This window comes from Euprymna scolopes, chromosome 32, assembly GCF_053919585.1.
Source record: "Euprymna scolopes isolate OS-2025 chromosome 32, ASM5391958v1, whole genome shotgun sequence".
In the NCBI taxonomy this organism is placed as follows: domain Eukaryota; kingdom Metazoa; phylum Mollusca; class Cephalopoda; order Sepiida; family Sepiolidae; genus Euprymna; species Euprymna scolopes.
In genome coordinates, this window is record NC_136513.1 from 86,210,367 (window position 1) to 86,222,204 (window position 11,838).

The following is an 11,838-nucleotide window of genomic DNA, read 5'->3' on the forward strand; positions in this document are numbered from 1 at the left end:
GGAAAGTGGAAGATCGCCGACCGGAAGTTGGAAAATAATATAGCAGGCCAGCACACGTTGGAACTTCAACAGCTCCAGCAGAGTATGCTTGGATGAGAAATTATATATCTTAAATATAGTAAACTGCAGGCGTGATATAGCAAACCAATGTATACACAAAATAAATCTTACCTTAGGATAAAACGCACAAAAACTAAAAAAAAAAAAAAAATAATAATAATAACAAAAATGACAATAATAATTATAATAATAAAAATTAATGAATAAAAAATACATCAATAAATACACAAGTATAAGTAAAATAAAATAAAAGTGAAAAACATCCAGACTACGACTAAGTTTTTTTTTCCCAGGGAAAGGAGAAAACCAATCACCTCTAAAATGAACAAATAAGCAGATGAATCATGGGTCACGTTAACAGCTGCCTGATAAATGCGCGTCTATTGTCTAGATTAATCGGTGTGTGAATAACAAAGAATCTGATAGGCTGACTACTAAACCGATTATCACGAAAATATGTAAAAGCCCCGAGCGACATCGATTCCACGCAACAGCCTGATGAATCCTCATGAACATGAAACGTGGAAGATTCTGTGTAGCTCGATTGCGATATATCTTTTCAAAACCTATAGTATATAATATATATATATATATATATATATATTTATATACAAAAGGAAAGAGAAAATGAAACAAATGAAACAGCGATAGATTCTGTGTAGCTTCAATGTCATATATATTTACAACACCTATTATATATATATATATAACATTAAAATACACTCTGCTCTTTAGACTGCTGTTATAACCCCCTTTAAGTTTATATATATATATATATATATATATATATATATATATATATATATATATATATATATATATATACAAATAGAAGAAAATTATACAGAGATAAAAACATAGTGAGAGATAATAAAACTTGTTTAGCAAAAGTTATTACATAGATCCTAGTCTATATTTTAATGTCTGAATATGTTGAATTATTTGAAATAGAATGCATATTTTCTTTCTCTTTTAAATCATACTGTCTTGTCCGCTGTCTACTTCTATCTTTTCGCTTAAATTGCTGGTAATTTGCTGTGAACAGTTGGCGGCCATATTTTTTTTTTCATCTAAATTTTAAAATGTTTTCCCCGCGAAATTCCGCGTTTATTTCAGCCGCCATTTTCTACCATTTCTTTAGTAGATTGTGAAATTTAATCACACATAATATCCCTCCCTTTAGGAACTGCGAAAGAAGACGCTGGAGTAATAAAAAAAAAAACACACACACACAAAATCAAAACAAAAAAAAAAAAACCCCAAAAAACAAAAAAACAAATAAACAAATACACAGGATGTGAAAATGGAATAAAATGGAGGAATCTCTTTCAAAGATGTTTTATTTGTTTTTATTCTGTTAGCGGAAAACTGAAATAATTACAATTAATAAGGAATGTTGTTACGAAATGGACAGTTTTGCTTCGCTGCGACAAAAATATTTTTGAGACAAAAGTGTTTGCGATGCAGACTACCTGTTTCCAAACCGTATCCGATGGTAAACACGGTTAACTCTTCATCACTTCTCTGTCACATCGCGTTATGTTTTCACCTTTCTTATCTTTTTGCATAGTTTAGTCAATATGTCAGATATGAATTAACTGGATTAATCTGACTTTGATTACATCTGTATATACCTTTTGCCGAAAATGGCCTTTCAAACATCCAACATCATGAAACATATATCTATTATAGTTGTCCGCACTTTTCTCATTAACCACGCCTTGGAATTTTTTGAAATTTTGCACAAACATTAAACATGATGTAAGTAAAATGTAACAGAACGGATTTTTTCCGGGAAAACCTCGGTTGCACCCTAAGGGTGACTTTCGGGTTAAAATGGCTAAAATTTAAACTTTTGTGCTTATTAAAACAATTAATGCCTTGGATTTTTATAAAACTTTCTGAAAAGTTGTAACTAACTGATTTCTATATAATTTTGTTTGTCTATACATCGCGATAACTCTTGGGTGTACCCTAGGGGCTCTTTTAGGGTTAATAGAAACACTCAATTACTCGGACTATTTTATCATATTTGGTCAAAATTTTCTATGTGTGCCTATTTAGCAGTTTTGCATGGTGTTTAACTCAAATTTAAATATGATAAGGCCTTGGGGACTTATGCAGCTAATTCTACCCTATGCGACGAAGCCATCAACTTCCCATATTTCCTCCTATAACACAGAACACTCTAGGTAACATACAAATATTTGTGCATGAGGTCGCCAAGCTAATCAAGTAATGATTCCAGTAAAGCAACTGGCCCTGACGGCATCCCAATTATGCTGTTAAAAATGCTTCAACCAGAACTTGCTCCCATACTTACGAAACTGTTTAAGCGTTGCCTTAAGGAGAAGTACTTTCCGACTCCCTGGGAAATCTCATCAGTATGCCCTATATTTAAGAATTCAGGTGATAAGTCATCTCCCTCTCAGTACAGACCAATACGTCCCCTGTGTGTTATGAGTAAGTTGCTGGAATCCATAGTAAATAGAGAAATAGTCAACCACCTCAGCAGAAATAACCTTCTTAGTGACACACAATATGGTTTCCGTTCTGCAAGATCTACCGCAGATGTGCTAACGGTTATATCCCACAGGATTAGTGAATCTCTTGACAAAGGCTTCCTTTCTAGGACAATTGCTCTTGACATATCAAAGACCTTCGACAAGGTATGGCATAAAGGCTTACTTCACAAGATTTCCAGCTACGGTATAACTGGAAATGATTTCTCAATCATTAAATCATTTCTCCTCTCCGATAGGCTCATAAGAGTAGTGGTCGATGGACAAAAATCAGAGGTCTGCAGTATTAATGCTGGAGTCCCTCAAGGGTCAATCCTGGGCCCAACTCTCTTCCTGATCTACATCCATGACCTCCCTAAACACATACTTAAATCATTTGTTAACATCAATGCTGATGACACGACCATCTACGGCAACACATCAAAGGCTATAAATGATAAATTTCTCTCTGATTCTCTCTCCTCTGATCTCGAGCGCGTGGTTTAGTGGGGGAAGACATGGCTGGTTATCTTTAATGCGTCCAAAACCAAACTCCTATCCTTACATTATCAATGCTCTGATCCCCATCTGGCATCAATTGGGATGGATGGCTCTCGTCTGGGAGAGGCCCCGTGTTTTGACAAGCTTCTGGGTTTGACCTTTACTCCAGATCTGAAATGGAACACGTACATCAAGTCTGTTGCCAAGGTCGCTGGAAAGATGGTGGGATCCTTCTACCGCTCCAGAAGATATCTCACTCCTGATGCAATTCTCTATCTATATAAAAGCCAAGTACGTTCAAGGATGGAATACTGTTGCTATATCTGGGCAGGAGCTGCTAAAAACAGCCTATCCTGCCTTGACAGAGTACAAAATAGACTTCTTGGTTTAGTGGGGGATGCCCTTTTCTCTAACCTGCAACCTCTCTCCCACAGAAGAGACGTTGCGAGCCTATCCTTGTTTTATCGTTATTTCCATGGCAGATGCTCGTCTGAACTCCAATCTCTGGTCCCCCCTCGCCAATCTTTCACGAAAAACACCCGTCTAGCCGAATCCACTGTGAAAAGTTTCCCCCATTCTTTATCTGTGCCTAAATAAAAACGTAGATTCCATGAACAAAGCTTCTTTCTTAGAACTGCACGCCTGTGGAACTCTGTTCCGTCTGCCTGCTTCCCACTTGACTACAACCTGGATGCCCAACGTAAACCAATTCCTAATGAACCGCCACCTCAAGTAAACACTTCAATAAATCTCCACACTAACGTAATGTACTTGCATTAACCCTTATCCCTGAGTGGCTTTCGGGCCTTGATAAGTGGTGACCACCGTGTAAAAAAATGGGGGTGGGGGTAAATGATGGACATAGTAATTTCTTATTGTGCGTGATACAGAACAAAAATTTACATATATTAAGCCCTAAATGGGCACCGTTTGTTCATTTCCATCAGGATATGACGTCCCTGGGAATTTTGGGGGCTAAATGGAGGAAGGCCAAACGCCGAAGTTCGTCATTATTTTATGCCTTGTTTACTGTGCACTTACGGGGGACCATGCATACTTCACTTGTTTTTATGGAAATCGCTCCAGAAAAACATGAAGCCACTTGATGTAAGGAGCTAAAGATAGTAATTCAAAGTGAAAAACTTGCCAACGAGAAGTTTTGGATGGATTAGATTATAACCCAAAAAACAAAATCAATCCTTCTTCTTTGTCAGAAATTTCGCTTTCGGAATGTCAGGACTAAATGACAATATAATCCGGTAAATATTTGCAGTTGTTTATTTGCATATATTCGCCAGATAAACCTCTTATCAAAAATAATTTCTCGGTACACGGCTTGGATATTTAGCATTTGTTTTTATGCATAATCAAGAAAGAATTTAAATGTTGTCTGACATGTAATTATAAAGAAGTATATTTTTATACATATCTAGAAAGTCCGTCGATCAAAGCATAACATAGCCTTCAGCCCCTGGGGTGGGGACATAGGCCATCCACAACTTTTGTAGATGCTTTTGTAGCGAGGAGTTCTTTTTTTCGGGGTGAGAGTGCTAGCCCCACGTCCCACCTACCCAGAAGGTACATACAGCGCCTAGCCTTCCCAAATGGTCACCCATCTGGTACTGGCCAGGCTCAACGTTGCTTAACTTCGGTGATCTTGCGAGAACCGGTGTGTCAACGTGATTTTGCCGTACTCGTCGATCAAAGCCGTCTTCGAAATTTAGTGGGCGATGATCTTTTCTCCGCCCTACCCCCTCTTTCTCACTGAAGAGAGGTTCCGAGTCTATCTCTGCTCTATCGACACTTTTAAGGTTCGTGTTCGACTGAGCTCCAATCTATTGTCCGCCTTCATAAAACGTTCACAACAAATATTCGTCTAGCTGTAAGAACTTTCCTCACACTTTATTTGCAAAAAAATGAAATGTCCATGAGCAGAGTTTCCTTCCGAGAAATGTCCATTTCTGGAACGCAATACCGTTTGTTTGTTTCTAAGCTGACTATAACGTGTTCTTCTTCAAGTCTAATGTGACTAAATTCGTATTGAGTCGTCCATTTAGATAATCTAACCCTACCCGTGCCACTATGACGCTATCGTTTTTCGGGGAGTGTTAATTGGTCGAGGAAACTAGCTCTCCGGTGTTAGACACGATATCAAACGATAGGCACATGGAAACATCAACGGGTGGATATCTCGTCGGCTATAACCGGCTGGGATAGGTCGCTTCTTGAGTTTTCATTGCGTGCAGCGTTTCCATTGTCGACATTTAATGGCAGGGATCGTATGTTGAAATTTAACGCTTGTAAAAAAATAGCGAACAAATGCATTTTTATAAAAATATATAATTTATTTTACGTTTAAACATGGACGGGCATACTTAGTTGTTGACCCATGCGCGCGGCAAAACTGCTATATGCGTCTGGCGCGCGCAGGATCCAAGTCTTAACTGATAAAAAGTTCAATTATAATTCAATTCTCCTCTCTCTTCCAACGAAGACAGAGTAAGGGAGGAAAAGAGAGAAAAAGCGAAAGAGGGTAAAAGAAAGAGAGAAAAGGAGAAAGAGGGTGAGAGAAAGAGAGAAAGAGAGTGACAGAAAGAGAGAAAAGGAGGAAGAGGGTGAAAGAAAAAGGGAAAGAGAGTGAAAGAAAGAGAGAAAAGGAGAAAGAGGGTGAGAGAAAGAGAGAAAGAGAGTGAAAGAAAGAGAGAAAAGGAGAAAGAGGGTGAGAGAAAAAGAGAAAGAGAGTGAAAGAAAGAGAGAAAAGGAGAAAGAGGGTGAAAGAAAAAAAAGAAAGAGAGTGAAAGAAAGAGAGAAAAAGGAGAAAGAGAGTGAAAGAAAGAAAGAGAGAGAGAGAGAGAGAGAGAGAGAGAGAGGGGGGGAGGGAGACATTCATACACATGATTTCTTTCGGGTTTGACCTTTCATATTCTAAGGTCCTATATCGTTTTGAATATCGTCTAATATTATAAACTACTGTCACTCTTGGCTTGAGTCATACCTGATTGAATATAGTTATTGAAGACGTCATGTTTTTCAGTAATAACGCCTTTCCTTATCGCCTCTCCACGAAAACAATCAGTCACAAGCTAGATATGAGGTTTATTGATGTAGAAACCCCAATTCTCCCGAAAGGTATGCTTGCTCATTGTGCTGCTCCATCATGTCTGATCTTCTCTTTCTGTTATGAGAGGGAATTTTCAGTATAAAAAGTATGGCATTCTATTTTTCTTACGAAATTGAATAGAATATTAAAGTATTCCATTTCGAACGTTTTCGGAATAATCTAGAATAATCAAACTCTATGCAGAAACATGTATTAGGACGCTGCACTAGTAACCGCGTCAGTTGTTAATTTGTTAAGTTGCCAAGTTGCTGTCAAGAACTCCGGTAATATTTCTAAGATGAAAATCTATTTGAAAAACTTTTTAAAAGTCTAACACCGCATCATTTAGTGATACTGAAATTTCGGCAAAACATTTCTATATATCTTATCACTAATCTTTATCTTATCATACTAATCATTTCTATATATCTTATCACTAACCATTAAACCATACTTTAATATTATTATTGTTAGTGTTATCCATACGTAAAACATTTGATTTGGAGTTAGTACTTCTTATCTCCCTTTTACCATCAACGCTATAGATCTGGTAATCACTTTCAAAGCTTGTAGCAATAGATTTATGAAGTTTATTTACTTGTAAATATTATCTGTATGTTTGTTTCATGTTAAAATGAATTTATTATTTATTCATTGGTTATTTTTTCTTTTTATTTGTTGGGTGATCATATTTCAAGATAGACACGTAGCACTCACCTTTGCACTTAACCATTATCATTGATTGAGATTGTCGGACTGACTTCCTCATCTTGGTTGTTATTGTCACAACGTTTCGGCCGTTTTGCCCTCCGGCCTTCGTCAGGTGAATGGTTTGTTAGGAGTCTCGAACCCAATCCTTTATTATTATTACGGGGGTACCGTGTTCGGACTCCAGCTAGGCTTTGGGACATAGTTGCTGATTCTCTGTTTTTCAATGTTACTTTTTCACTTCCTTCGTTCAGGATTGAACTCAGCACCTTTGGATAACTGTAAACTTTGATACAACGTCTAGGACCACTCGGCCATATGTCACTAGGACAATTCTTAGTTGGTTTTTGTTATTCAAGGTTTTCTCTCTCTATCAGAGGTGTCCAAATTGCATTCAGCTCTATGCTTGGTTTGCTCAGTAGGTTGTTACGTCCGAGCATGTGAGCTGTTTCTTTAAGTTTTCTCACTTTCCAGTTGGTCTCTCTGTTTATTATTTTTACTTCATCCCATAGGGGGCGATGATCCCCCCTCTCCATCCAGACATGGTTGGTTATACCCGATCTTTCCGTCTCCCCTTTAGTTACCGCTTTTCGGTGTTCTTCCACCCTTACTTTAAGGGGCCGGCATGTTTCACCCTTGTAAACCTTTCTGCAACTGCATGGGATGGAGTATATGCAGTTTTTGGTCATGTTCTTGTTATAAGGGACATAATTACGGATAGCACCGGATACGAAACGGTGTATAAAAGAGCGTCTTGCATTGTCTTGGAGTCAGTTCAGTGGTACGCACTAGCCCGACCGTCTCGCGGCTTACACTCTCCAAGTGTAGTCAGGATTAACCAAGCGCCCAGGACGAGCGTTCCGCTCACACACGTTAAGTTACCTTTTTCCTTTACCTTCATTTACGCGTATATCAACTTCAAGGCGAGCAGCCATTTTGTATTGTGTATTATTCGAAGTACGAATAAACCTTTTTGTTACGCATTCCACTCGGCGTATTTTGTCATGTTATTATATACCGTCAAAACGGGTTCTCATCCATGCGGGGCTTCACTCGTACCAGGTGTCGTCTGAGTGTTGACTCGCTTTTGAATACCGTCCTGATGTTGTAGGGGGCACATATTCTCTGAATCTTTTCGGAGATGCCTCGTATGTATGGTAGGCAGACCGTTGGAGGTTTTTGGGTTTCATTCTCCTCTCTCATACTATTAACACGTCTGGTGGATAGTATGCTATCGGGGTAGTTGTTACGACGGAGGGTATTCTTCAACCTGACCACTTCTTGGTGGTATGTAATGGTGTCGCTACTTATTGTCTCTGCTCGATGTTGTAAGTAGCGTGCGATTCCATGTTTGATACTGTATGGATGATGGGAGTTGAAGTTTAGGTATTGTCCGGTGAAGGTAGGCTTGCAATATACGGATGTCTTAAACCCATGCTCTGTGCGTGATATGAGTATATCAAGGAAGGCCAGTTGGTTATCTTTTTCTTTCTCCATTGTGAACTGTATCGATGGTCTTATTGAGTTCACATGGTCTAGGAGAGACTGGATGTCTTCCTGATGGGGCCAGAGTATGAAGGTGTTATCAACGTATCTTAGCCACATGGTGGGCTTTAAGGGAGCTGAACCTAAGGCCATGTCTTCGAAGTATTCCATGTATATGTTCACCATCACTGGTGATAATGGCGAGCCCATAGCTAGTCCCTCCTCTTGTCGATATAGGTCAGTACCCATTCTGAAGTAGGTTGTTTCTATGCAGAATATCAGCATTTCCATTAATTTTGGCAATGGTACACATGTGCGCTCTTCTATGGAGAGGTCCGCAGCTAGTTTGTCTTGAATTACTGCTAGTGCCTCACTAGTTGGGACTTTAGTGAACAGGCTAACCACATCTAGGCTTACCATTTGGTTTGTACTGATGGGTGCTCCCTTGATCAGTTCCGTGAAGTGGACAGAATTCTTTACATGTGTTGCTGACTTGCCTGCTAATGGGTTTATTATATCCACAAGGTACCTGCTCAGTGGATGGCATGCTGAGCCTCGGCAGCTCACTATGGGTCTCACTAGTGAAAAAGTAACATTGAAAAACAGAGAATCAGCAACTATGTCCCAAAGCCTAGCTGGAGTCCGAACACGGTACCCCCGTAATAATAATAAAGGGTTGGGTTCGAGACTCCTAACAAACCATTCACCTGACGAAGGCCGGAGTGCAAAAACGGCTGAAACGTTGTGACAATAACAACCAAGATGAGGAAGTCAGTCCGACAATCTCAATCAATGAAAACAACTCATCTCAAAAATACAGACAATTATTAACCATTATCCTTGAGTAGCCTTTGGGCCTGGATAAAATGGTGGGATTCTAAGTAAAAACAAGGCCGATAGCCATTAGTCGCGTGCTCTCATGTAATGAATGAATGCGTGAATGTAGGATTGACATGAAATTCTTAAAGATAAACTAAAATGACCGAAAAATGGGTTGAAATGACTTAAATAAATAAAAAAGTAAATGACTTAGAATAACTTTAATGAACTTAAAACTGAATTGAATGACCTTAAGAATGACTTGAATACTTTAAAAATAACTGGAATTCTTCGAAAACAACTTGAATGATCTGGAGAATGACTTGAATGGCTTTGAGACTGGTTGTAAAGTGGGTGATCATTTTACATTAAATTAATACAGAAAAGTGATCCCCCACTTTATATCACAATAAGTACAGCATATAGTAAGAACAGAAACTACACATTGATCTTGGCCAAAAGGCCAAGAAAAGGGCACTTATTTGCTTCCCCACCGAGCAAATAAGGCACAATGCCAATTTTAATGTGAGAGGTGAAGGGGAAATGAGGACCAACTCCCCGGCGAGTAGGGGAGCTGGATAGTGACAACTGGTATAAAGGGTTGTCCCTACATTGACCAAGGTCTTATATGTGGGGTTGGTATTTATTTGCTCCCACTGAGCAAATTATACACAAGGCCGATGATAAATGTGAGGAGTGAAGGGAATATGGGGACCAGCTCCCCGGGGAGTAGGGGAGCTGGATAGCGAAAATTGATATGAAGAATTACCCCATACTATGACCAAGATCTTATATGTGGGGTTGGTATTTATTTGCTTCACCACCGAGAAAATAAGGCACACGGCCGATTTTTAATGTAAGGAGTGAAGGCAAAATGCGATACAGCTCCCGAGGGAGTAGAGGAGCTGGATAGTGACAATTGGTATGAAGGGTTGCCCCTGCATTGACCAAGGTCTTGTAGACTTATAGAGTCGTTTGCACGCGACTAAAAAATAAATGCGATTTTGAATTTTGTTTTTTTTTACACAGTGATCACCACTTATCAAGGCCCGAAAGCCACTCAGGGATAAGGGTTATTGCAAGTACATTACGTTAGTGTGGAGATTTGATGAAGTGTTTACTTAAGGGGGCGGTTCATTAGGAATTTGTTAACGTTGGACTTGAAGACATCCAAGTTGTAGTCCGGTGGGAAGCAGGCAGACGGAACAGAGTTCCACAGGCGTGCAGTTCTAAGAAAGAAGCTTTGTTCATGGAATCCACGTTTTGATTTAGGCACAGATATAGAGTGGGGGGAAATTTTCCACAGTGGATTCAGCTAGACGGGTGTTTTTCGTGAAAGATTGGCGAGGGGGGACCAGAGATTGGAGTTCAGACGAGCACCTGCCATGGAAATAACGATAAAACAAGGATAGGCTCGCAACGTAAGAACGAAGTGGATTTAATTATTTAGTTGCCCTCTTCACACCCTACCATTTTACACCAGTATTGATCCTTATGTTGTTGTTTCGCTGGTCACGTGACAATCATGATTTTTCTTTTAATCTTGGAGTGACCTTTGTGGTTTAATGATTGATAATTGAGACTAACAGTTTTCTCCAGAAAACAAAGTTAATTTTTTATTATTTCTCTCTACTATTTTTTTTACAAAGGAATCACCATATATCAAGGCCGAGAGGCCACTCGAGGATAAGAGTTAAAGCGTGTACAGTAGTCAATTGGACAATATAGTAATCGTTAGTAATGGAAATTCGGTAAATTTGTTAACTTAAGTGGAACGGCTTATCAAGAACTTGTTTACGTTAGACTTGAAGACAACCATATTGTAGTCAGCCGGAAAGCAGGAAAACGGAAGACAATTCCACAAACGTGCAGTTCTAAGAAAGAAACTTTGTTCATGGAATCTATGTTTAGGTTTAGGCACAGATAAAGAATGGGGGGAATTATTGATAGTGTTTTGAGCTAGACGAGTGTTTCCTGTTAAAGTTTGACGAGGGGGGACCATAGACTGAAGCTCAGTCGAACACTTTCCATGAAAATAACGATACATCAGAGACAAACTCGAGACACAGCACTGCCCTTAATCATGAAATTCTTTATTTGGCAAATCAACTTTGGTGTTCTGTCTTTCTTACTCCTTCCGCACCTATCACCATCCCTCACAGATTTCTTGCCTTCCTTGAAAGTCTCATGCTGCTGAGAAACCGATGCTCGGTTTAAGGAAGATGATCCCAAACCAGTCTGAAGCGTTCCAGACGTTTATGTGCCATTTTTCTCCAAGTTTTAAATAGAATTTCATTGCATATCGTACTTCTAAAGTGACGTCACTTCCAGGTTGCATTTTTTGAAATTCATCAGCTGTGACAATCAGACTTTAGTAGAGCGTATTCCAGTTCATGTTCTAGCTGTTCATTTGAACCTGAAATCATAAAAAAACTGTCAGTCATCTCGTAAGATGTATAGCAATAATATACTGCATTTTCAAGACTCTGCGACAATTTTAAATACCCGTGCAAAAGAGTCTGAGAAAAAAAAAAAAAAAGAAAAGTTTTTTTTATTACATTTTCACCCCAAACAAGGCACATTGCCACTTTGATGTAGGGGGCTACTATTAGGGACACAAGCTACAGGGGTACTAGGTGGGGAGTTGGGCAGCAAGATGTCGGT

General features: G+C 39.1%; 2 pseudogenes; both read right to left on the reverse strand.

Annotated features, from left to right (window-relative positions):
* Positions 1-4,641: 4,641 nt before the first annotated feature.
* On the reverse strand, positions 4,642-4,758 carry LOC145256722 (5S ribosomal RNA; annotated as a pseudogene).
* Positions 4,759-9,523: 4,765 nt separating this feature from the next.
* Positions 9,524-9,649, reverse strand: LOC145256631 (U2 spliceosomal RNA; annotated as a pseudogene).
* Between the last annotated feature and the right edge of the window lie 2,189 nt (positions 9,650-11,838).